We start from the raw sequence: 26,390 nt of genomic DNA, 5'->3' as shown, positions 1-26,390 counted from the left end.
ACATTGGGACTCGAATGTCATATCATTTTTACATGTCACAAAATACTCTCCTTTTTTATATTTTCAACCATTCAAAGAAGTAAAAATACATTCTTGGTTCGTGGACTGTACAGAAACAGGCTGTAGGCTGCTGTGGTCCAGTGGCCATGGTTTGCCAACCCCTGATCTAAAACAACACTTCTCTAACCTCTGTCTGCTGCATTGCCCTTTCTTCAGATGAAACCCGCAGATGACACAGTCGGGTGGAACTGCCCTGGATAGAGCGGATGGAGGTTGCCGATGGGGGGTGCAGAGTGCGGAGTGGGAGAAAAGGGTGGCATGGGCAATTTGAAGTTCAGGCTTCTAGAACTGGTTCCTTTACTCATTCACACTACTGCAGCAGGCACGGGGTGGGGCTTGGAAACCCTGCGTTAGAGAATCCCCCTGGGGCACACTCACCATTCAATGCCCTGACTCAGAACTGCGTTCCTCAATCTCCTTGCTCTCGCCCCAGCCTTGGTTGGACCTTCCTGTCCTTGCTGGTCCTTCTTGCCTTCTTGGTCTTTGATTCATCATCTGCTGGTTTGTTGGCTGTGATTTGAGCTCCTTTTAACCAAAATCATTGTTCTCCATCTTAGCACTGTAGCCCCTCCCACTTAAAATTGCTTCTAACCACCCCCTCCCCCCCAGCTCTCTGGGCAGCCTGGGCCCCACAGGTGTGAACCTGGCATTCAGCATCCCACAAGGCCCCAGCGTTAGATGAGATTGCCATCCTGGATAGATCAACAGGCCTAGAGAAAGTCAAGGCATACGCTAAACAGTGCCATGAACTGAATCACTAAGAGGCGTATTTACATGATATGGGAGCTGCTTGGCTGACACACACTGCGAGCATCTCATTAGCAGCTGGCAGAAGGACGCTGCTAAATTAACTGCAGCTCACTTCTAATGACGGGACTGTCTCTCCCTCCACCATCCCTAGATGGGATCGGAATGAGGGGAGGCAAAAGACCCACCCAGCTGGCAGAGAGAAATACAGAGACCCAATGGGAACAGTTTAGGGGGGCGAATCTTGCAGACAGGGAACTATCAGTGTGCACCTCATTGCCTTGCCAGCCCTTGAAGCAACTATCCCCACTCTGGTTTGAAATGGAATTTCTGTTTTGGAGGGGGACGCCAGGGCCGGGGAAAGGCCAGCGCCAAACCCAGGTCTAGGAAGCCTGAACCAGGCTTCCACGTGGCTCCACCCTGTGTCCCCTGAAGATGGGGGAGAAGGCTGGGGCAGGACGAAGACGCCCAGTTTTCAGTCCGGACGTGGACTTTCCCTCCCCTTCTCTGCCCCCAGTGCTGAGAATCCCCCATTATCAACGCCCCCATCCCTCCCCACCCTAGCCTGCCATCCCGTTGATTGCCTTAAAAATCAGTTGCATCTCTTACGATGTCAGGCCCTGTGTGTTGGGCTATGGTAGGCTGCACTAATTAATTTATTTTACTTCATTTCACATCCTTTGACTTCGAGCCTCTGGAGTGGGGAGGGGGTATGTAGATGTATGCAAATCACATGCAAATCGCCCACTGGAGCCAAATGTTTGGGCCCTTGTGCTTCTGTATCTGGATTGAGGGAGCAGGCTCAGTGGACTTGGAAGTCTCCTTGGGACCAGGGGAACCTCGCATGCCCTGTCTGTGATGGTGCGGATGGGGGCAGAGGCCGGGAGGGGGGTGGGGGGGACTCCAGGGAGGTGTCTCAGTGCTGCCAGTTCTCTCTTCTGTCTGCTTCCGCTCTGGCCTTCCCTCACCCATCACCTCTTTTCCCAAGGAGGCAGCTGAATGGAGAGAGATAAGAGCTTACCAGGATGGGGGCTGCAGGAGCCAAGACTCCTTTTGGGGGAGGGGAAGGCAGGGTTTCTAGAGAATGTAGGAGATGCAGCAAGGGGAGCCCCACTCTCCTCCAGTCAGAACCCCCCCACCAGACAAGCCCCTACATCTCCATTCTCCCACCTCCATCCCCCCACAGCTGCCCCCCCAAACAGGGAGCTGCCCAGCGCTGTTTGTTTTCTGTACGTCTGTTTGCTTCCCCAGCTTCCTTTGCCCATCTTCTGTGAATGAGCTTACAGAGCCCGGCTTGGAAGGAAATGAATGGATTACACAGGCCCAGCCAGGGCTGTGTCTCCAATCTCTTTAGAAGGGAAAAGCAGGGCATTGTGGGGAGGCCACCACTGCCCCCTCAGCCCAGTGGGCACAAAATGGCCCAAGACGTGTAAAGCCCAGCAGCTTCCCCTCTGGTCCTGAAGACATTGTCTTAGCAATGGAATCATCCTGAGCTTTCAGAAATGTAATGAATGGATTGGATTCTTTGGGTAGATTGACAGAGCTGATGAAATTGTCTGAAGCAAAAGGGACCACTCCCTTGGGGTTAACAAGACCTCTGGCTGAACATTTGGGAAGGTCTTGCCATGTGGATGCCTTAGGGGTGGGGCAGGGGCAGGGGATGGAAGGAGGTGGCCAGGGCCTGAACCTTGGGCACTTTGCCCCACAGACTCCCCAGTTTGTAGAAGAAAGTGCCAAAACTATAGAATAGACTCAAGAAAGCATATGTGATCAGAGTCCCTGGGCCTGTGCTGTCCAATATGGCAGCCACTACTAGTCACATTGGCTATTTAAATTTAAATTGAATTAAATCAAATCAAATCAAATTAAATTAAAAAATCATGTCCTCAGTCAGCCTAGCCATATTTCAAGAGCTCACTAGCCACATGCAGTTGGTGGCTACCATGTTGGACAGGGTAGGTATAGAACATTTCCATCATCACAGAAGTTTCTATTGGACAGTCCGTTACAGATATTTGCAATTTTTTCTGAGGCCTCTGGAATATACTGTGCTTTCCTGGCAAGGGAATAACAGTGGACTGCTCATGGAGCCAGTTTTCCAGGCAAACTTACTCTAACATGAAGTTCTGAAAAATGAATTGTATTTGTTATGTAACCTGCCATCATTAGATTGGGGGGAGAGGCATGGGAGGGATAGGCAGAGTGACCATCATTCTCAGAAGACCTCTTTGAAAACAGATGTCAAGAGGGTTGTCAGGCACTTGAGGTGCTGGGTATTCTAGTTGTCTATCAAAGCCCTGTTCACCCTCAGGACGCCTCACAGCCCTTCTCCCCATCTCTCCGTGCTCTCTCCACCATTGTATGGCTTCCTTTCCCAGATTTGAGTTTCCCAGACTTGCACTTTTTCCCCTAGAAATATGCAGAGGCTAATAGAGCAGGGGTGCAATTCCATACTTGGCCAGTAGGGGACAGTCACCTAAAAAGCAAACTACCCTAGCATTAAAGTCAGGACTTGGTTCTAGAAAACAAATGATTAATAATATCCTTTACTTAATGATTTCTGTCCATTCGCATCTATAACTGGGGACTCATTCAGTAATGCTGCAAATACGAATCTGAGGGGCTAACGTTATTTAGCCTTTACTATGTGCCAGGCACTGGATACATGACTGCCTTTCATTTTCACGTTGGCACTGTGAGTTTGGGTCTATTGTTAATGCCTACTCTTCAGATGAGGAAACTGAGGCCATCCAAAGAGACCATGTCTCAGCTCATGTCGCCTTCCCTGACTTCCGCAGTGTTCTAGACACTCCCTCCTCTTTGCGTGTCTATAATCCAGCTCATACCTCTCTGTGTCAAAACACCTGTCTGTCAACTGGACGGTGAACATCCTCAAGGGCCAAGGCCAGACCTTTTCCCCGCTGTATCCACAGAGTCACCTCAGTAAATGTTTGTTAAGTGACCAAGTGATAGAACTATAGATACAATTGCAGACCGTGCCACATGGCCCACCTGTGTTTCAGGTGGGGGTGTGTGTATAGCCAATAGTAACTGTCTGCGGGGGACAGAGGGTCTTTGTATGCTCAGGGGGCTTGGTGGCGTGTGGGGGAAAAAGTAACATTTCTTATTAGGGAATACCGTCTAAACTCATTTAGTTGGAGGTCACCTGCCCAGCAGGCAAAGCCAAAGATCTGTTTATATCATAGAAATCCATTAAACAGCCACAGAGAATCATGGGAGTTTAACCTTTCATAGCAGTTTTTATCATCTTTCCTTTGTTTTGTCTCTTTCCTTCACCATTTGTCCCCCAGAGCTGTGCTGGGCCCAGGTTACAAGGCCACAGAAAAGAGAGCCACGGAGGGAGATAGAGGAGGAGATTGATCAGCAGTGATAATGCCCTGCTTTCAGAACCCCAGTATCTTGCTTCTTTCACCTTGTGGGGAGCGTGTGCCTGGGTGTTTGTTTTGCAGTATGAGTGCCTTCTCCGCGATGCTACCGGGCCAGGGCAAGCTCCCGCCTGGGGGCCCTGCTCGATCCGTGTGTGACAGGGCTATGTCTGCTCTGGCCCACGAGGCTGGGAAGCGTAAGGTAGGAAGACAGAGGGCTGAGGCATCAGGATACTTGCATATGAGTTCAGGGTATGTGTCCGGGCAGTGACCTAAACTTTCTGCATTCTAGAAACCTCCTGTGCAATCAAGCATGAAAACACCTTCATTGTAGGCTTCGAGAGATAACGTCTGCAGTCAGACAAGCCCAAAGCGTGATTCATTGTCGCCCTATTCACCTAAACGGTGGCCGTTGTCCCTGCATGTCTCTTGGTAGCTTAAGGGATCGAGAAAAGGAAATTATAAACTGAGAGTGGAAGGTGTTTTTGGAAGATGACCAAGGATCGTCGGATTCCTTGAATTCCATCCTCCCACCTACATTCCCAAGGCAGAAGGGGAGAGACAACCATTTAAAATGGTATATTCTCTGTGTCTACGTGGTTATGCTGGATTTCAAAAACTCACTGGATTTCAATTCTTGGAAATGTTATCACATAGCTAAGCCATTTCAGTGGATCTTAGCTCTTCTCTCCCTGAAGCAAAGAGTTATTTCGAAATGGTTTTACTGGCATTGGCTCTCTTTTAGTGTAAGTCCTTGACAATGTTTTGTTGTCTGAAACCAAAATAGAAAGTGGTGATCATAAGGGGAGATTACGGTCCAATGATACCATCAAGGGCGAGAAGGCAGGTACGCTCTTGGCGATGAGTAGAGACCAGGCCTAAGTCCTGGAGAAGGGAGCCGGACCACCCCTCTGGCTCCTCTGGCTTGGACCCAACCTGACTGCTCCTTATTCCTCCCCTGGACCCACATCCTGATCTGACAGCTCCTAAATCTGGAGGAGGAAGTGAGTAAGAAAGACAAGACACATTCTTCATAGAACCAGAGCCAAGCTGGTCCGAGCTGCCTTGTCCAGGCCTCCTTCCCTTGCCTCTAGCCTCCCAAAGGGGCAGGGTCTCTCTGATGAAGAATGCCCCAGGCCCCATCTCACCACCCCAGTTACGTAAGAGGAAAGACAGTGTGCCAGGGAGACGGCCTGCCAAAGGACAGCTAATCATAGAATAACTAATAACACATAAAGAGGAAGAACACATTGCACTTTTTTCTTCCACCCTCAGGGACAGGTTGAATCCATCCCAGACCCTAATCACAGGGCTCCTCCTTCTGGGGGTGGAGTGGTGGAGAAACCCGGGCGCTCCCCCTAGAGGTCAGAGTGTGAATTGCAGTTATTGCGGCCCCAATCCCTGGTCTTTTAAGGGCGGTTTGGAGTTGTCCACCTTAGCCGCTCTGTAGAATTTTCGGAGGGACTTGTAAAAATATGCCGATGGCTGAGGTTTGGGGCCTCAGGGCATTTTACTTTTAACCAGTTTTCCAGATGATTGTAATGCACTTGGCCCAGCCAGGGACCATGTTCTGGTACATGGGAAACTCTGATTGGAGCTAGCTGCTCCATTCGCTTGGCCGACATTAATTAATCCAGCAAGTAGTTAACTGAGCAGGATGGGTCTAGGCACTGGGGGTGCATCAGGGAACGGGACACCAAGATCCTGAACTCCCGTAGTTGAGCTTGGGGGAGGAGGTAAAAAGATAAACAAACAGGAAAAATACCAGACCAAAGTAAGGGCGGTGCATAGAATTAAAATAGTTTGGTGGGATCGAAAGGGATTGAATGGTCAGGAAAAGACTCATTTAAGCTGAGACCTCAAAGGCAACAAGGAATCCATCTTGCCAGGGGAAGGAGATGGAATATTCCAGGCAGAGAGAGAAGCACCTGCAAAGGAGCTGTTCTGGGAACCAGCTTCGCAAGTTCAAAGAACAGAAAGAGAGTCCACCTGCGGGGCTGGAATGCAGCCGGTTGTGGGGAGTTAAGAGATGAGGCGAGACAGACAGATAGGCAGGACCCTTCACGCCAGACCTTGTGCTCCAGGGCACCAGTTCTGGAGTTGTTCCAAGGGCAGCTTTGGAGGGTTTGGAGTAGGAAAGTAACGGGATCTGGTTCACTTTATTAAAAGGTCACTTGTGGGTAGAGGGTGAAGTGTAGGGGAGGCAAGACTGGAGTCAGAGGGTCCGCATGGAGGTTGTTCCAGCAATAACAGGCAAGGGGTGACAGTGGCTTGGGTAAGAACTGGGATGGTGGCCGTGGAGACGGTGAGAGAGAAGGAAGTTCTGCTGTGGCCTGCAGGTGGCATCTAACAGGCTTGCTAATGTGTTGGCGGGAGGCAGGAAAGGAGGATTCGGGTGACTCCTGGCTTTCAGGCTCCAGCAGCTAGCTGTGGGGGAGGGTGCTATTTCCTGAGACCGGGAGGACAGGAGGGGAGGAGGGGGCTCGCAGGGATTCCCCATCACCTGTGTTAAGTTCCAGGTGCCTCTAAGACATGGGGTTGGAGCTGTCAGAGAAGCTGCTGAGGTTACAAGTCAGAGGTTCTGGACTGCGGTCAGGACTGGAGACTCATACTTGGGGGCCTCAGATATGGATGGTGGGCCTGGGCGAGAGGATGGGGAGAGGGGGCGGGAGAAAAGCACCCAGTGCTGGCCCCTGGGGTGCTCAAATGTTAGAGATAGAAAAGTAGACCAGGGAAGAGGCTGGGAAGGTGCAGCCGGCAGGATGTGACGAAAGCTAGGTGTATGGGTGTCTCAGATCCCAAGGGAGAAGAGCCGGCTCTGTTCAGTGCTGTGACAGGTTGACTTAGGACAAGACCAGAAGAGTGACCGTGATTTTGCCACATGGAGCCCACTGGGGACCTGGACAAGAGCAGCCTCGTTGGAGTTAATGGGGCAGAAGCCTGCCTGGAGGAGGCTGAAGGAGGCCCGTAAGCTACTGGTGACATGGCCTCGATCTTCCAGACAAACCTTTGCTGTAACATAGACTCAGTTGCTTCTGTTGGGTCCCTCTCCGTTTGTATGTCTTTCGTAAGCTACCAGCTACATTATCTATTCCGAACTCGCCCAGCCTTGCAGCCCAGACCTGGTGGCAACCGTGCTCTCCTCCTGGAGGATGGGACAGTGGCTGCAGAGAGAGTTTGGGGGATCCCAGAGTAACTCAGCAGTGCATGTGGTATTTGGAGGAGAGATCCCAGCTCTACCATCCGATTAACTCAGTGGCCTTTGGACAAAAGCCATGCACACAGCCTCCCCAAGGCTCTGCTCCATGCTAAGCCCGGTACTCGGGGCTGGAGACAGAAAGAGCCAGGTGGACCCAGTGCCCCCGAAGGGAGAGATTCTAATCCAGCCAGGCTTCATTACATTGTAAAGATCTGTTTCCTCATCTGGCCAATGGGCTTAATCGCCTTCCCCCAGACATCTTACAGGGATTTGTGTGAAACAGAGGAGATGCCCCGCAGACAAGCTGCTTCCTTCACCCACAGGGCAAGGGACAGAGGCTTTGCTTAGCTTACTAAATCCTCTCTTTGTCCCTGGCCAAACCTCTGGGAGGCCTCTGACCTCGTTCACCAAGATGGAATTAAGAGATTCTCCTACGAAGTTCCTTAGCACTTTGTACATACTTGCATTAGAGACGTATCACCTGGTATCTTAGTTATTCATCTCATTTTTGTGTCTATCGCTGAGTTTTATTTATCTGCTTCTCCAGTATGTGCCATCATGCTGGCAGACCCTGGGCCAGTGTCCTTACATGGGGTCTTTGGATTCCTACAGAGTAGTTGGATAAGCTTCTGGGGTGTCTCCTTGAAATCCCAGGAAGTATGCCCAAAATGTTGTACGTGGTTCTGGGGAGAGAGAAAAGGGGAATTTGACATCCCCCTGAAAAGCTCAAGAACAACAGCAGGTGTCCCCAGGTGCTCGAGAGTATGAAACGTGCAGGGTTTCCACCCTTGGCTCCTCAGGGGCCACACTCAGGATGGATCTAGGAGACCAAGGGGCTGCAAGGCTTCATCAAAAACCTGTGGTCCATGAGCTCTCCGGGGACCTGGTGGGAAGAGGGTGCTGTAGTTAACCTTACTACTTCCCGACGGTGGGAAGAACGTCGGGCGGTTGGGCTCAGCCCAGACACCACAGGACAGTCAGTCTGGGTGTGTGCATGACACCCTTGGATGGAAGAAGGAGAAAAGAAAGGGGGGGGGGAAGAAAGGCTTGCTTTGGCAACATGTCACCGTTCTCCCTGGCACAAGGCGGGGTTTTTTTTGACCAGAGAAATCCATCCTCTTTGGAGGATTAAGATCAAGTTTGTGATATTGGCAATGAGACCGTTTCTCTGCCCGGAGGCTTTCACACAGGACTGAGAAGAGCTCTTGGCTCCCAAACTATTGAGAGGGACACCCAAATAACAAGATGTTCTATTGCACCACACTTGGACACCCCCAGAAATAAACTCTCGCATTGGATGCTCGTGAGAGACATGTAGGCTGGCAGGCCCAAGGTGAACATTTTGATGTCTTAGCTCGGTCTGGGGAGTTTGTCCTCACTTGCCAAGTGCACAGAAGAGAAAACAGCAGGGGTCTGGGGCCAGACATCCTACTGTGTGACCTAGAGCAAACCAGTTTCCCTCTCTGAGCCTCAGGATCTTCATCAGTAAAATAAAAGGGTGAAGTGGGATGGTCTGTATAGAATGTGCTCTTTCCCACCTTGCAACCAGCCTCCCTTCTTCCGCCAGAGGACGCTAAGCTGGGGAGGAGGCTGGCACTTTGCACTCCCAAGGTGAGGCTTGGGCACTCCTCAACAGAGGTGGAGAGGCTCTGAGCCAGTGGACTCTGAGAGCTATACTGAGCCCAGAGGGTGGTTTCCAGCAGCCTTGGCCTGACTTAGCCCTGCTGGGTCTAAGTGACAAGGAGCTGACTTAACTTGTCGCAGAGGATTAAAGGTGAACTTGTACTCCAGCACGCCTGGGGTATAAAGTAAGGTGGCTGAAGTGAGGGATGTTCCTGAGAAACACCAGCCCAGGCTCCTCCTCCCTTCCAAGTCCTTCCTTCTCCTCCTCAGCCCACCTTCTCCTGTTTGGGTGTGTCATGTTGTGGGAAGGGTGACTGTGCCTTCTTACCTGGGGACTCGGACGCCCACAGGCATTCAGTCTCCCCGTTCCCGGCACTTTTCCAAACCACGGAGGTGATCACTGATAGTACCATGACTGCACTCCTACCTCTCACCCCACCCTTCACAAGAGCTCCCATCACCTTAAGGACCGTGTTCAAGGTCCTTCGTGATTCAAGCTCCGTTAGCTGATTTCTGCAGCAATGCTTCCTACCATGTTCCCAAATGGACCCACCACTCCTATCTTATGGCTTATTTGCAGTTTCTGGAACGTGCTGATGCACGCACCGCATCATCCTCTACCTGCTCCAGCTGGCAAACTCCCACTTGCTCGCCAAGGTCAGCTACAAGGTCATTCCCAGAGACCTCCCCTTCCTCCATCCATTTTCCCCTTCCAGCTTCTTCCCCATTCAACCACCAGGCTGAGTTAGATTCTCAGAACATTCTCAAAATACTCAGAATTCTGCCTCCTGACCTGACATCCTGGACTCACATGTTCATTTCTGAGACAGGTGTTTCTCGAGCACCCACTATGTGCCGAGCACTGGGAACAGAGCACTGAGTAAGAACAACGTAACAACCCGTGTTGTTTGTACAGCGCTTGCAGTTAAGCAGGGAAATGGGTATTACATGAAAGATTATCAAAGAAGTGCTTTGAAATTGTGGTAACTGCCCCCAAAAAGGCTTGGTGTTTGCTAGCTGAGAGCTCACAAGGGGGTGATTAATTATAATAGTGGAATGTCTTTCCCCCGGAATGTGACCCCTGTTGGTAAAGGCCAGGTGTCCTGTCTGTCTCTGTGGCCAAGCACATACCTAGAGAATGAATGAATTCGTGAGTGAGTGAGTGAGTGAGTGAGTGTATGAATGGCTTATGTTGTTCTGAGGGACACAAAAGTAAAAACTTTTAGCGGATGAGACAACAAATATTCTCACAATTAGAGCTTGTCAACAAGGGATGGGGTGTCTTGGGAACTGAAGAGATCCCCCAGCCTTAGAAGTTTCTAAGCTCATGTTAGAATAGCCATGGGTCAAAAATGCAAAAGAAAGGATTTCTAGCTTCCTGGCCCAAGTGAGCACAGGGCAGGATGACGCTGTCCATTCCAGCTCTGGAGTTTTATGCTATATCAAGTCCAGCTTCCCAGCAATGACATCGTGACAAGGTAGGGAACAGAGCATCCACCCAGCTTGGCGAGGCCACGCATCAAGTGTGGGACACCAGGATCCCGGAAAGTTCTAGATTCCCACGAGAGGGGCGGATTGTGGATGTCCTGAGAGTCACACGCATGTGGGTGCCCCACCCTTACATGAGCCTTCCAAGCGGCTGAAGCAGCAGATGCCTGGGAGCTGGGAAGAGGGGAAGACTGGATCCAGAAGACCACTCTGCAGCCAAAGGTCATGTCCAGCCCCACTCTGAACATGTCACCCTGCCTGCAACACATCAGGGCAGCATCCCCATCATTCTCATGATGGAAACCAGGATCACTGCTGTCGCCGGAAGCTGCGGCCCCTGCCTCCTCTCCAAGCTGGTCTCCCCGTGCCCCCGGGATGAGACTCCAGAATGAAACTCCAAGAGCCTTGGGGGCGGAAGAAGGCGGCCTGCAGAGGAGGGAGAATGGGCCCTGCTCCTGGAACACCACTGTTCCCATTTCAAAGCCTGGGATCCTAAGGTGAGGTGCCATTGTGCTACAGGAGAGTGGCCAGTCACACTTTGAACCCAGCTGCCCGACTCCAGAGCGACGCTTCTGGGGAGGGGCCACCAAAGGCCATAAATGCCATCCTGGGGGGCGGGAGGGACTTCTCCCCCAGTGACGGGCAACCCCAGGGCTGGACCCTCAGAGGGGCTGAGCCCCTGTGGCCTGGGGAGCCTGTGTCTTCCCCATAATCATCGTCGCTACTGCCATCGCTGTGGCCCGGGGCAAGGCGTGTTAGGCCTCTCTCGGTCACTTCACTGAATTCTCACAGAAATCACTGGATGCCCGTACTGTTGTCCACTCTAGAGCTGAGGACACTGAGGATCCTAGAGGTTGGGGAACTGGCCCCCAGCCTCGAAGACAGTAGGGTGGAGCGGGTTTGTCCACCAGCCCATCTGACTTCCCCTATAGCGCGCGGGATGGTCCACAGAGCTGACGGGGGCGGGGGGGGGGGGCGTCTGGATCCCCCTTGGGGAAGCTCCGAGCCTCCCCCTTGGGGAGAGGGCTGGCCAGGTGAACGGAGTGGGTGGGAGCAGTCAGGGTCTGTCTGCTCGGGACTGTCCTCATCATGACACAACCGGGGCCTGTCTGCAGAGCCCCACAGGGGCTGTCACCCTGGAAGGAGAACCCCAAGGAGAACAGCGTCCCCCCGCAGAGACGATGCAGCAGCACGCAGAGCAGACAGGTGGAGGGGACAGGACCTGTGCCCATCCCCCGGGCTCTCCGCTCACGCAGGGCAGCTGTCCAGGTTCCTTTGGCGAATGTGGGAGAGAGATTTGTGCTCCCGTCCACAGGAGGGTCTTCTTCAAATCGTGGCGCTTAGCCCTCAGAAACCCTGTTCTTGAGGGAGACCGGCAGCCTGGAGTAGCGGGAAGTCTGAATTGGAGACTCTTTTTCGAGAAATGAAATTTATTATTATTATTATTATTATTATTATTATTTTGCAAGTGGTAGAGGAATGCAAATGAGTGTAAATAAGTGTTGTCAAGTAGTGGTTCTTGGGGGACCTGCTTTAATGGAGATAATAATCACTTTAATTGGCACATTAATTATATGTGAGCAGGTGTTTCCAAAGTAATTGAGGGCGTTGGAAAGCTGCTTATTTCCTGAGAGTGGCTGAAACATTCCCCTTTGACCCTGTTTACTCTATGAATATCAAATTCCGCCAGGGGACAGAGAGACATGGAGCCTGTCTGAATCCGTGCGCTTGGACTGACTGAGGTTTCCAGGCCATTCCTTCTTGTATGGAACTGACTCCCCTCGGACCCCCATGCGGGGTGCTGTTCCTGGCCCATCCTCTGCTGGGAGAGACGGGATGGCACAGAGGCACACACGAGGTGCCCCCGCCCTGGGCTGGAGCTGCTCTGGAAGGAGGAGGGGACAGAATGTACAGCAAAGAGAGGAAGAGCAGGTGCAAAGGCCCTGAGGACTGGCCTGCTGGCACCGCATCAGGCGCTGGTGAAGGATGGGGAGGCTGGGGCAGGGGGAGGAGGCTGATGGCAGTCAGGGACTCAAGCAGGACGTGCCACAGCTGGGGTCCCGTCTAGTGGAGCTTGGATTGTAGCCACAGGGGGCATGTGAAGAATTTTAAGCAAGAAAGCAACAATAGCCAATTTTCCAACTCTCTAGACATCCCCCCAAAGATATCTGAAAAGCGTCTCAGACTTGACATGGCCAAAGGGAAATTCTGGATTTCTCCTCCAAAGCCGTTCCTCTCCATTCTTCCCCATCTCAGTAAATGGTATCTTCATCCACCTGGTTACATAGGCCAACCACCTAGGGCTCTCTGCTTTCTCCTCCCTTCCTTTCCCCTCCCCCCACCCCATCCTATAGCCCCTCCATTTTACTCTTCAAAAACACGCCCTGAATCCACTTGCTTCTTCCCATGTCCTGGCCACCCCTCTCTCACCGAGCCTCTATCACCACTGCCTGCTTCCAGTCTGATTCGACCCCCCCCCCGCCCCCCAATCCAATGTCCACACAGCGGCCAGAGTGCCCTTTTGGAGACAGAACAAGGTCAAGTCATTCCGTAGCTTTAGGATAAAACCCCCGAGGCACGGCTCTGGCCCTGCCCCTCCCTGATCTCCTTCTCTCTTTGGCCTTCCACCACGCCAGCCTTGTGAGTGTTCTGTAAGCACCCCCAAAAGTCCACCGCTTCTAAGAATCCAAGCTGACCTGACTCGATTCCTGATACGTGAGAGCTTGTGTCTGGAAGTGCCTCAAAGAAAAGCAGCCTGTGCCCCCAGGAGTATGTGGACCGGAGGTGAAGAAGCCACTGAGCACGGGGATGCTGGAGGCAGAGAGATCCGAGGTCAGTCCCAGGCTCCACCTCTCCCTCTGTCACCCCTCAGCCTCCATGCCCATGTTTGTACAACGGAAGGGAGGCGAGAGTAGCCTTGCAGCCCAGTTTGCCTGCAACCGTCCAGACGGTGCTTGTTATCTGAGGGTAATTGTTAAGAGCATCTCTCTTTCAGTCTCAAAAGTATACTGGCTTGGGTGATAAATCACACCGTTGCCAATTTGGTGTGCAGGCAGTACTTTTCCTATGTTAGCTTTCATGATGGCCCTCTGGTTCTCTGTGAACACAGGCTGTGGACAGATTCGAGGACAGTGCCCCATGCATTGCCAACAGCCCTAGAACACTCTGCACATTGGTCGGAGAAAGGGAGGGTGCCCAGCCTGCTGGATTAAGAGAGCGCTGACTTGAACTTCACCTCCCTCTCCTTTTCCAGCAGGGATAACGTGCCATGATCCCACCCAGCTGTCGGGCTGAGATGGGACCGGGAGGGACGGCTGGTTTGAAGGGGGTATTGCAAGGACCCTGGGGAGACCTCCTCTGCATCTGAGAGCCCGTGCTGGAGGGGAACCAGCTGGAGGCTGGAGGGAAGTCCTTCCGTGGATCCCTCGGAGAAATCCAGCTGCGTCACCGACCTAGTTTGCCCTTTCCAAACAATGGCTTACTCCCCCTCGAGTCATCTTTCAGCAAATAGTTATCAGGAACCCACCATGTCCCAATTGGGGTGCTTGGCGCTGCTCTAGAGTTTCTGTCCTGGTTTAATAAAGGAAACTGGTGACCTTGGCGTGTTTGTCTTTTATGCAGACATCTTACTGACCTGTCAGTTCTAATAGGTTTTTTAAAAAACTTGAATCTTTTGGATCTTTTTTTTTAAGTTATGCAATTATATCATCAGCAAATAGTGGTAACTTTTCTAACACCCGAGAGATACTATCTCATAACGTATAAAAGCACATATCCTGGGACCAGATCACTTGGATTCAAACTCTAGCTTTGCCACGGAGAAGCTGTGTGACTTTGGGCAAGTTACTGAATCTCTCTGCGCCTAGTTTTCTCACATCCCCGAATAAACTTAGGATAGCGCCTAGCACTGCAGAAATATTGGTGTTGTTATTACTTATTGAACGTATTATAATTTGTTGACTTATTCTAGTGTCTAAAACCTCCAGAATGCTTGTAAAATGTTTTGTTGTCTTATTTCTGTTTTTCATCGGATTGCATTTAACACTGTCTATGGTATTTGCTGCTGGTTTCTGATAAATACTATTTGTGTCGTATAAAGGAAGTTCACTTCTATTCCAATTTTACCTAGGGTTTTTATAAAGAAAAATTAATTAAATGCTTCTTAAGAATCTATTGAAGTAATCATATGGTTTTTCTCCTTTAATTTACTAATGTAATGAATTATGTTGATGGTTTTCCTAATATTGAGCCTCCATTGGGTTTTTATAATTTCTTTAAACAAATATCTTGTGTCCCAAATTGAAAGAACTCTCAAGTATTTATTTTTTATTATTATAAATGGAATCTTTCTCATTGGATTTTCTGTGGGTTTCTGGGATGTAAGAGTGCAATGCAATTGATTTTTTTGTGGCTTTATCTTGCATCCTACAAATTAGATGAATTCATTTATTCTCTTTAATAAGTGTGTGGTGGCTTTCCTTGTATTGTCCGAGCATTCAATCTCCCCACCTGACATTTTTATTTCTTTCTTTCGTGTATTTTTCAGATATATTGCATTTATCCATGAACAGCTATGTGTTGCATGCCTACTGTGTGCCAGGCACTGAGCTAGTCTCTGTCTCCTCCATGACTCGATAACCTCTTGTCACTTTTTGACAGGATGAAGTGGTCAGTGAGGTACCTTCTCCGCTGACGTGTTGAGAACAGAGACCCGAGGAAGGGATTGAATCCCCCAGGTCCCAAAGCCCCTTCAGTTCTGATCGGGATTCAAAGCCCATCAACCCTCAGGTCAGGCTGCCTCCTGACTGATGACTCTCGCCTTTAGGGGGGCAGGAGTAATAAACCTTGACCCCAAGGGGCTGTTTCAGACCTCTGAAACGCTCTGGTCATTTCTCGAAGAGAAAGTGAAGATAGGTGCCCTTACACTAAAACCTGACCTTGAACGGACCAGCTCACTGTCCCTCTTCTTGCCCTTGCATCTGGGACTTGCTTGGAATAAAAAGGAGCAAATGTCACTGTTCTGCTTTTTCCCTTCAAGCAGCATCTCAGCTGTGAGGGGCGTGAGTTGGAGCTGCAGTGTGCCTTCGCCCCAGGCTCATCCCCCAGTCCCCCCCCAAGCCTGTGGATGATGCTCTGCTGCTCCCCGAATGAGTGTCCCTGTGAGACCATTGGCATATCGGTCCCCAGCAGGCTGCTCTGCCTGCCCGGCTCACCTCTTGCTGCCCCAGGACTCACGTCCTGCCGGCTGTCATCTTGCTCTTGCTTTTTAGCTAATTAGCCCATCTCATCTTGCACAGACGACCCCCTTCCCTCACACCCTTAGGGGCGTGTACCTTGTATTCTTGCTTCGCCTCCATGGACAACTTCATCATCCTTGTGGGCGCCCTGGCCCCGGCCTCCAGACTCCCCCTCTGCAGTCTCATCCCCTCCGGGCATTGCTGTGGAGGCCCTGGACTTGGGCCTACCCACTGCCCGCCTGAGAAGGCCATGGCTCTGACTCGGCGTGTGCTCTACTCAGCGAGCCCCATGCTTCCGACACTTTTATTAATTCACACCAAACCCCTGCGTGGGTTTGTGGAGGCCTGTGTTGCATGTGGCACCAAAGAGCTATCCTGCCTACGCAAGCCGCAGGCTTCAGAGCCTCCAGGGGTCCCAGGCAGCCCTTGGGCACAGCCCCCCAATCCCGGGCTCTCAGAAGATTCTAGCAAATCCATCAGCTGCTGAGGCTGGGTTTGGAAGCTGCTCCTTGATTATTCACGCCATGCCAGGCACAAAGCTGAGAGCTGTCCATGTACCACCCAAAGCAGGAGCTGGGAGCAACTCCGTTGTAGAGATAGGGAAACTGAGGCTCAGATTTGTGACATGAGTTGCCAAAAATTGCAGGGCTGGGATTTGAATCCAAGTCCTTCTGACTCTGGAGCCCCACGCTAGTCTTTTTCTTGTTCCCCTGAGACATTCAGTGGGTGTGAATCTTCCACTTCACGGGGGCTGCTGGCCTCGATGACCCCAGGATGGAGCCGGCTGTGTCAGGCTTCCGGAGACGAGACTGGTGCTCCAGCCTGTGCCCCAGCTTGGGGCCACAGGTGTGTCTTCTTCCTCCTCATCCAAACCCCACCCGGTCCCCACTGCTTGTTTTGTCATCCTGGGTGGTGACAGCGAATGAGGGCAACGTCTCTTGAGGGCAAGCTTCCAGAGTACTTGGTGGAGGTGGGCACCGGGAGATGACAGGCAGGAGGGAGGGAGTTCCCTGCGCTGCCCCTGAGCTCCAGCCCATAATCGGTCAGGAAAGAAGCAGCCTGTGTGGCTGGTGGCAGGTCATTGGCCCCTCCTGGAAAATGAGGGAAGGAATAACCCCCATGGGGCATTGTGGGGGATAAAATGATATGGTGCCGGCAAGTGTTTGCTGCAAAGTCTGGCAAACAGTATCAATAGCAGTAATAAAAGAAGCTAATATTTACTATAGGCCACTGACTATAGGCCAGACACTAAGCACTTCGTACATATTGGCTCATTTAATCCCCATAGCAACCCTGGGGGTAGGCGCTGTCCTTGTCCTGCTTTGTAGAAGAGAGGACTATGGCTCAGGAGCAAAAACTTGCTCAAGACCATGCAGCTGGTAAGTGACAGAAGTGGGATTCGGCCCCTGGCGGTTTGGCTTCGGCATCTGAACTCCTAAGTACTTCAAATGTTAGGTCCTCCCCACACTCCGCCTGCCCAGACAGATGGAGTCAGGAGCCAGAAGTAAACACTCAAATGGAAAAGCCCAGGAGTAGAAGCATCCACGCTGCATGGAGGATTGCTCCCCAGCCCGGGAGAGAGATGCCCACATAACACCCGCCCAAAAGGGAGGCAGCCAGCTCGCTGGGATGAGTGGGTTCCGACAAGCTGAGCCGGCGCTTCCCCCCTCCCTCGGTCCCTTCAGGGCTCCCTGCATGAGGCTGCACACACACTGGGGCCCTGCCCTTGCCGGCTAACTTGACTTTGAAGGAGACACTGCAACTCATTGCAAGCTGCTGGACTAAACCCTTCTGTACAGCCCACAACTTTGCACAACGTGGGGGGCTTTGGCAGACGGTCAGTGGCTGATTTCTGCAGTGCTGGTGGAGTTCTGCGGCGTGATTTATAGATTGCCTTGATAGAAAAGCGATGCTGGGAATTTCCATTAGAACAGGGCAGCTTGCTGTTGTGGCTTTCTAGAAGGTCAGAGGGTAGAGGCCTGAGAAAATGCTACCAAAGCAGACAGACAGCCTCCTCCTTGGGGCCTTGAAGATTCATTTAGGATGTTGGCTTTTGCCTACTGTGGTCCCTAGGACACAGGTGTTGATAAGACAAGGTCCAACGATGCCACATGGTGAGTTTCCCCATGCAAGGTGCTCTGGGTAAAAATCATTCACTATCCAACATCCCCAAGTCACTCACTTACTTAGCCAATATTTCTGAGCACCTGCAGGGTACAAGGCCCTATGCTAGATGCTAAGAAAATACAACCCCGGACAAGGCAGACAGGTTCTCTCTGCTCCCAAGGACCTTCCACCCTGTTGGGAGGTGCAGAAGGCGTGGACTGGAATCGCTTGTCAGATGATAGGTACATAGCTTGAACCCACAACCCAGACTTGAGTGGTCAGGGTTGGCTTCCCAGAGGAAAGGAAATAGAAGCTAGGGTTTGAAGAATGAAGAAAACTTCTGCAACAGCCTGTGCAGGCCTCTGATGATGAGGGAGCGCAGCACCCTGAAAATTAAAGTGGGCCATCTGGTTGGAGCCAGCCAAGGAAAGGCCAAGAGCAGAATGCAGCTGGAGGGGGTGGTGGGGCCTAGACCACATGTTGACTGAAGATGCTTGAACTGAACCCCGAGGGCAAAAGTGTACCCCCTTGGACACAGAGGAGGTGCACAGTCCTATTTGGTTGCTGGCCTCTGTGCGGTTAGGGAGCAAGGACCAGGGGAGGCTGGGGAGCCCAGGGCAGGTGAGGGCCCCAGGTCAGTCCGAGGCTGCTGCAGCAATCCAGGGGAGCAGTGATGTCACCCTGAGTTAGGGCATTGGCTGGGGGGGCTGGTGGGGAGTGCAGGGGGTGGATTAATGGCCCCGGGCTTGCTGGATGCCCAGCCGGGGAAGAAAGCGGCTGTGTGGGGGGACATGAAGAGGTCTCAGAGAGGAGGTGACAGCCGAGGTGAGCTGGTGGCGTGGGCACCTCCACCAATTCACGAGGTGGAGACAATGGGAGGGAAAGGGGGTCCAGGCAAGGCCAGCCGCATGCGGGTGTCAGGGGCAGCCTCTCCCAGCTCAGAGGGCTTGGCCAGCACAGCTGGATGGCCGCTCCAAAACCCAGGCCCTGTCTCCCTGCCCTGTACCCCTCAATCTCTCTTGCTGACACCAGGGAGCGGGCCAGGAACCACATGGCAAAAGAAGAAGTTCCGGCCTTAAACACTAAACCCTGCCACCACGGTCTGTCCTCATCCTAGATTTTGCCTTGCCTTTCCCACCCTTGCGCCCAGAGGAGGGGTGGGGGCAGCTGGTGCTGCGCCGGAAGCCTGCTGGTGCGAGGGCCCACGATGCTCAGAACCTGCAGCCCAGGCCCTGGCTTCCGACCGCCTTCGCTGCGTCCACACACTCACCGCTGGGCCAGGGAGGCCTCGGCCGCACAGGAGGCCCTGCAGGCTCCTCCACGACAATCTGTCTGCCCTCACTGGGGGGGAGGTGTGCACAGCCCAGGGCTCACGGCACTGTCTGTGTCTGTCTGTGTCTCGGTCTCTCTCTCTCTCTCTCTCTGTTTCCATCTCTCTCTGTCTCTGTCTCTGTATCTATCTCCATCTCTCTGTCTCTGTCTCTCTCTCTGTCACTCTGTCTCTCTGTCTTTCTGATTCCCTCCGTCTCTCCTTCTGTTCTCTCTCTCTCTCTCTCTCTCTCTCTCTCTAGTTCATTCTGTACGGAGGAGACCTTGGAGAGGCCCTATAAATCGGCAGGTGCTCTGCCCATTGGCAAGCCCCTACATGTTGCTTTGTAAATGCTCTTGTGATTCCCTCAGGTGCTGGGATTCTGGCTTCAGCTTCAGACTGTGTGCCTTCAGGAGAAAAGGACCATGTCTCTCCCATCAGACCAGGAACTCATGAGGGCAAGGATTTAATTAAGGCAAATTACTAAAGACAGAGTAGATGCCCCTCTTCGCGTTGGGTCATAAACTCTGTGTAGTTAAAATACCTTTGAAAGAATAAAAAATTGTGGAGTAAAAAGAGGATGTCCCTAGAATTAGAGCCGGGTTGAAATCTGAGCTCTGCCATATACTGGTTTCAACCTCTCTCGGCCTCAGTTTCCTTCTGTGCTACTTGGGGATAGTAACTCAAACCTCAAAGAGCTGTAAAAGTTAATGTTCCCGGTCCACAAACACAGAGTGCCTACCATGTGCCAGGAACTCTGCTAGGTACTGGAATATAATGGTGAATAAGAGAAACAATATCCCTGCTGTAGTAGGACTGGGGTGGTGAGACAGACCATTAATTAATCAATTAGCAAGAAAATATCAGACAGTGAAAATTGTGGTATAGGTAATTTAGGATGATGTGAAAGAAAGTAATGGGCTTCTTATATTGGCTAGTCTGAAAAGGTGTCTTTTAGGGAGTGACACTGAAGCTTGAAGGACAAGGAGCCATGCAAAGATCGAGGAGACGCAGGGAGGACACCTACAGAGGGGAGGAGCATGGGTGCTCTGTCCGGAGATCAGACATGAGCCTGGAACACGAAGGCAAATGGCAGAGAGAACATAAGTCAGAGAGGAGGCAGTGATACCTCACATAAGGCTTTGTAGGTTTAAAAAAGAGTTTTTCATTGAAGTATAGTCGATGTACAGTTATGATGTTAGTTTCAGGTATATAACATAGTGATTCGACATTTATATACATTACACGATGCTCACCATGTGAGTGTAGTTACCTCTGTCACCTTACAAAGTGATTACAGTATTATTGACTCTATTCCCTATGCCGCACTTTTCATCTTTAGAGATTTGTTTATTTTATAACTGGAAGTTTGTACCTCTTAATCCCCTTCACCTCTTTCACCCAATCCCCCCACACCCTTCTCTTCTGATAACCACCTGTTTGTTCTCTGTGTTTGAGTCTGGTTCTGTTTTGTTTTCTTTACCCATTTGTTTTATTTTTTTAGATTCCACACATAAGTGAAATCATGCAGTATTTGTCTTTCTCAGTCTGACTTGTCTCACTTAGCATTATACCTCCTAGGTCCATCCATGTTGTTGCAAACGGCAAGATCTCATTCTTTTCTATGGCTGAGTAATATTCCACTCTGTGTGTGGACACACACATACCACATTTCTTTTCTTTATTTGCTGATAGATGGACACTGAGGTTGCTTCCAGGACTTTGTAGATTTTCTTAACAGTAGAATGTGGACCTGAGTGTAGAGTGTCCAGTGGGGAGCAACATGCTTTGAAAAGGATCCAAATTTATGTTTTGAAAAGAATTCTCTGGCTGTTGTGCAGAAACTGGGCTATAGGAGAGTGTATGGGTCAGGACAGCCTTGGTCGTGCTGCATTAGCCAAATCACCTCCTGGGCTCTGTGGCTTGATGCAGCAAAGATTTCTTGTTCACAGAAAGTTGGATGTGGGTCGTGCCTCTCCAGGGCAGCTTTCCTCCATAAGGTGACTCAGGGATCCAGGCTCATTTCATATTGCGGTTCTACCCTCTCATCATGCACGTTACCACCGAAAGGGGGCACAGAAGCAAGAGAGTCATGCAATTGCTCTTGGGGGCCAGTCTGGAAGTGGCTTAGGTCATTTCTGCTCGTATTCCTTTGGCCAGCACCCAGTCACGTGGCTGCAGCTGCACGGAGGGCTGGGAAATGTAGCTTTCCTGGCTGTGCAGGAAGAGGGCAGCACTATGAGAGTTGGTGATCGTCCTGCACTGTCTCTGCTAAGGACAGGAGCCAGGAGAGAAAAGGGTTAGGAGGCTCTCACAGCCTCCCAGAGGAGGAAAAGTGGTGGCCTGGATGTGGGTGGTGGTGATGGGGATGCAGAGAAGTGGACGGTGTACCGTTGATACAATACCTGGTACCATGCTCGACCAGTAGGCCCCCACTAGACGATCACTCTTATTATAATCCCTTACAATGAAAACATTGAAATGTTCCTTCTCAGGATGGACTCAAATTCCCCTGTCATTTTCTCTGACCCCAAAGGTTATTAGGTTGAGGTACTCTCTGACCAATGCTCTAAAATATATGATCCTGTGGGGTGCCTGGGTGACTCCATTGGTTAAGCCTCTGACTCTTGGTTTTGGCTCAGGTCATGAGCTCATGGGTTGTGGGATCAAACCCCATGTCAGTCTCCCTGCTCAGTGAGCAGTCTGCTTGAGATTCTCTCCCTCTGCCCCTCCCCCTACATGTGCACATGCTCACGTGTGCTCACTCTCTCTCAAATAAATAAACCTTAAAAAAAAAAGACACGATCATAAGACCCTGGAACCTTAGCCTTGGCATGGCTCTTAGAGTTGTCCAAGTCCACCTGCTGTGTTTCTCAGGTGGAAAGAGATGTCCAGAGGAAGCTGTAGACTTGCCCCAGCTGTGGAAAAGGTCACTAGCTAAGCAGAGGCCAAGGGCCAGAGCCAGGGTGCAGGTCTGCACACCCCCTCGTGTCTCTCTATGCAATCAAGTGATGTCTGTATTTCTCCTTCCTCAGCAAGTCCCAGAGCTGGGGAAGTGAGACATGAGTGCAGGAGGTGGAAGGGGTGGGGCTGGAGCTTGCTCACCCTGACCTGTTGCTGCTCTCCTCCCTGCCCCCGTGCTCCTGAGAAACAATATATGGGGTGGGAGAAAGACCACGGGTTCTAATCTGCCCTCTGCCACCTCCTCACCATGACGTCTTCAGTTGGCTACTTACCCTTTTTAGAAAAGGGGGCTAATGACACTGGCCTCGTGGGGTTGTCACTAGGACTGATGAGATAGTGTAGGTGAAAAGGCCTACGCTCAGAGCTTGGCACCTAGGAGACAGGTGGGTATAATTACTGAGAACAACTGTGAAGCCTCCTTCTGTCCTTACTCCTCACACCCACGACCCTGTGCAGAGTCATTTTGCCAAAGCTCCTCCAGGATCAGGACAGGTTTAGGAGCCCACTCTGCCACAATGAATGCTTCCCCTTTCCCCAAGAAGTAGACAGACTTTCCTGGCGTCTTTATCCACTACATGGGGTCCATTGGGCCTTGTGGTAGATACAACTGAACATCCTTCCCACCATGTCTGAGATCAGAGGGGCCACAGCAAACCCAAACTTTCCCTAGTTGTCTAAGGGGCTGCACTATTTTCTGGCATCCAGATGTCCTTAGATAAGCTCCTGTCATTTGCATTGGATCAAATTTATAGAGGGTATAGGAGCCTTTTAGCAGGTGCAAGGGCCCCTTCATCTCTCCATGGTCCTGACCAGCCAACTTTCACAGGCTGGATCCTGCCAGTCCCTGGAATCCAGCATGGGCTCTCAGAGGTAGTTCAATAAAGAGAATTTTAAAGCCTTTTAATGTGTAGCAGGGAATCTGTCCGTTGCCAAAGCACCAATTAAAGGTACAGGACAGTTCAACATGACTTTATTACTAGCATTTTATCTTTGAAAAGGAGGCACGGGGGAGGTGCAGACACTGAAGGCTCTGGGGCAGGCATCTCAGCTCCCTTGGATAGGACAGTCATCTACAGTTACCAGGAGCCTTCCCTCAAAGGCTCCATGGGGAAGCCAAAGGACTCCTTGACTTTGTCCCTACCTCCAGGAGCTCTCAGAACAGTGGAGAGAAATGAGACAGTGGAGTGAGATTGGTCAAGGAGGATGTCCTGAAAAGGGCAGGCTTTAAGCTGGGCTTTGGAAGGTGGGTGTTATTAGGGCACAGTGGAGAGAAGCCCTTCAGGGGGAAAGGCAAGGTTAATGGGCTCACTGATAACATTTGGGAGCACTTTCTATGTCCCAGGAACTGTGCTGAGCACTTTATAAATGATCTCTAATCTCTCCGACAACTTTGTGACATAGGTTCTTTTATTGTCACCATTTTGTCAATATAGAAACTGAGGCTTAGATACTTCAGCCCAGTTTATGCTGCTGGTAAGTACCGGAACCTGGACTAGAACCCAGGCAGATGACCCACGTTTGTGCTTTTAACCCCTGGGCTGAGAAATGGGAGGAGAGGTGTGGCAGGGTCACGAGAATGGGATTCATGAAGCTGGTAGAGTTTGTGTTTATCTGAAGCCCACAGTTCCCCATGTCCCTCTTTCTGAGCCTCCCAAGGGCCTCCATCCACTCATTTATCTCTCCATCCACCCATTCATCAAATCTAGATCTACCACCTAAACTGACCTGGCATAGGCCCCAGCTCCTCTTACCAGCTGTCTTTTCACCTGCTGTTCTAACAGGTGCCTTTGGAAACTGTTACTCCCAAAGGAGTTTGTATCAGGTGGCTGATGGTCTTGAAATTTCTCATCGACCACCAAATAGACTGTTTAGACTGTTGCCTACACTACTCTTGGACATAGGCTGCCTAAGGCCAGTGGCTCTGTCCCACTTTTGGAATCTTCCAAAGAGATTTTATCTATGCCTAGAGCCCATAAGACTGTGGTGATCGTTCAGGTGTTTGACAATCCATTCACCTCATCCATCCATCCATCCATCCATCCATCCATCCAACCATCCATCCATCTATTCATCCATCTATCCATCCATCCATCCATCCATCCATCCATCCATCCATCCATCTATTCATCCATCTATCCATCCATCCATCCATCCATCCATCCATTCATCATCCATCCACCCATCCATCTATTCATCCATTCATCCATCCACCTACCCACACACCCGTCTACCCACCCACCCACCCATCTATCCAGCACATATTTTGAGCCAGTAACCTTGTCTTCCTTATACTGGGCCCTTGGCTCTGTAGACTAGGACTTTCTAGAAAATGGTGAAGTTAGTTCACAGCCCATCTCCATTTAGGCTTTGTCAAATGATAGATGCTCTGAATCCACTAAGTGAAATATACTGACCCCAGGACAAATGACAGGCCTGGATCTGTCCAGACTGACCTTTCATTCTCTAGCCCTTTCTGCTGTAAAAAAGTGGTTGAAGTATGCCCCCACTCATATTACAAGTAAAAAACTGAGGCTTGGAGGAGAGGACTGAGAAATCAAGAGCCAAACCCCACTCTTAGTCCCTGGCCACCTGCTCAGTGCCCACCCAGCTTGGTGCCCCTGCTGGGCTTATGAGGGTTTTCTCACATATCTAAGCAGAGTATTGTCAAGCCCAATATTGCCCACAGTTCTGTGTAGACCTGCTGCAAGCCCTATGATTATGGGCGGACATCCTGACAGGACACACAGGTGACAGAATAAGGACTTGAATCCCCAATCCTGATTATGCTATCATGCCCCACACTTTCTCATGGTCTTCGACTTTCCCTGTGCTCCTCACCCTCATTTCTGTGACTGTGTCTTTCTCTCTTCTAAGTCACTCCCTCTTTCTGTGTACTTCCCTCTTGATTCTACCCTGTTTCCCTTTTCTGCCTCCCTCTTCTTATTTGTGCTCACACACCCTGATACTCATCCTTAAGCACCCTCCTCCTCACTCCCCATACCCACTAAGCCCTGCCACTTCCATTTCTTAAATCTCTCTCATTTGTGTCCACTGGCTTCCATCCTGAGGCCCCACCAGCAAGTCTGTTCCATCACCCTGGTCAGAATGATTGTCACCTCCTGACCTGCCCAGTGGTATGGGCTTGCCTGGCCCCAGTCCATGCAGCTGGAGGGAACTTTCAAGATGTAAACCTAATCATATCATTTCATTGCATAAGGCTCTGAAGCAGCCTGCTGTTGGCCTCGGAATGGAGTCCAGCTCTGTTCCATGTTATAGAAAGCCCTACAGAATCCTGCCCTTGCCCACCTCCCCACTTCATCTCCCACCAGCCCCCAACCAGACCCTCCCACCTGGCATCCAGCCCTAAGGAGCTTCTTTCAGCTCTCCAAATAAGCCATGCCCTCCTTTACCTCTGGGCCTCCCTGGAACATATTCACCCGCCTCTCTTACCGGGGTTAGTCTGACTCATCCTTCAATTGGGCAGTCTTTCCTCTACTCCCAAATCTGGGTTGGATGCTCTGTATTTCCACGATCTTCTCTGCTTCCTTTATGATCATAGCATTTATCAAAGCAAATCTGAACTGGCTGTTTCATTGTCTGCCTCCACTGCTGGAGCCACAAGGGCTTAGGGTACAATAGGCTTCCAGTTTCCCAAAAGAAAGCCTAAGGGCTGATCCCTGAGTCAGGCTCCTAGGTCACCAAGGGAGCTGGGCTCCTACAGCCATCGCTGGGAGCTGTCCACGGTGCTGCCGGGTCCCATGTTTCATTGAGGAGCAGCCTTGCTCAGACATCATCTTGGAGGTGGCCCTGTGCTTCTAGATATTTCCCACCAGCGAGGGAAAGGCCTTGGTCTGACCTTCTAAATTCGCAGTCTGCTCCACCTGGTGAATTTGACTCTGCTTTTATGTGGAAAGCTCAATGGGAAAGCTTCAGGCCTCCTGATACCACACCTACCTGTGGGCATTGGGCCAGATTTCTGAGAAGGGGCCATCCCAGCAACAAATAATTTACGAAAGAGTTTCTCTGTCCACTAGTCTAATCCCCCACCCTCCCTCCCTGGGTATCGGGGAAATAGAGACCGGGTCCCCTTTCCTGAAACCCTGGCTCAGGGGCCGGCAAGGGCCCCCTCTCCATTCAGCTTCTTTGCTCTGCATTGTGCCAGGAACCTGCTCGCTATCTCTTTAACTCACCCATCTCAGTTGCTTCCCCTTTTCCTCTCAGACTCAGCCCTCTTTGTAATATTGGATTAGCCCACTTTCTTGAAAGCTGAT

General features: G+C 51.0%; 1 protein-coding gene across 1 annotated transcript in view; it reads left to right on the top strand.

Annotated features, from left to right (window-relative positions):
• The window catches only part of IGSF21 (immunoglobin superfamily member 21), a 234,813-nt gene that overhangs the window by 101,442 nt on the left and 106,981 nt on the right, over positions 1-26,390 (top strand). The gene's annotated exons all lie outside the window — the stretch shown is intronic.

Source organism: Eumetopias jubatus, unplaced genomic scaffold (assembly GCF_037043125.1).
Source record: "Eumetopias jubatus isolate StellerSeaLion01/CBP00866 unplaced genomic scaffold, mEumJub1_p1.0 scaffold_4, whole genome shotgun sequence".
In the NCBI taxonomy this organism is placed as follows: Eukaryota; Metazoa; Chordata; class Mammalia; order Carnivora; family Otariidae; genus Eumetopias; species Eumetopias jubatus.
Note: the sequence above shows the minus strand (reverse complement) of the source record. Positions and strands in the feature narration are given on the sequence as shown.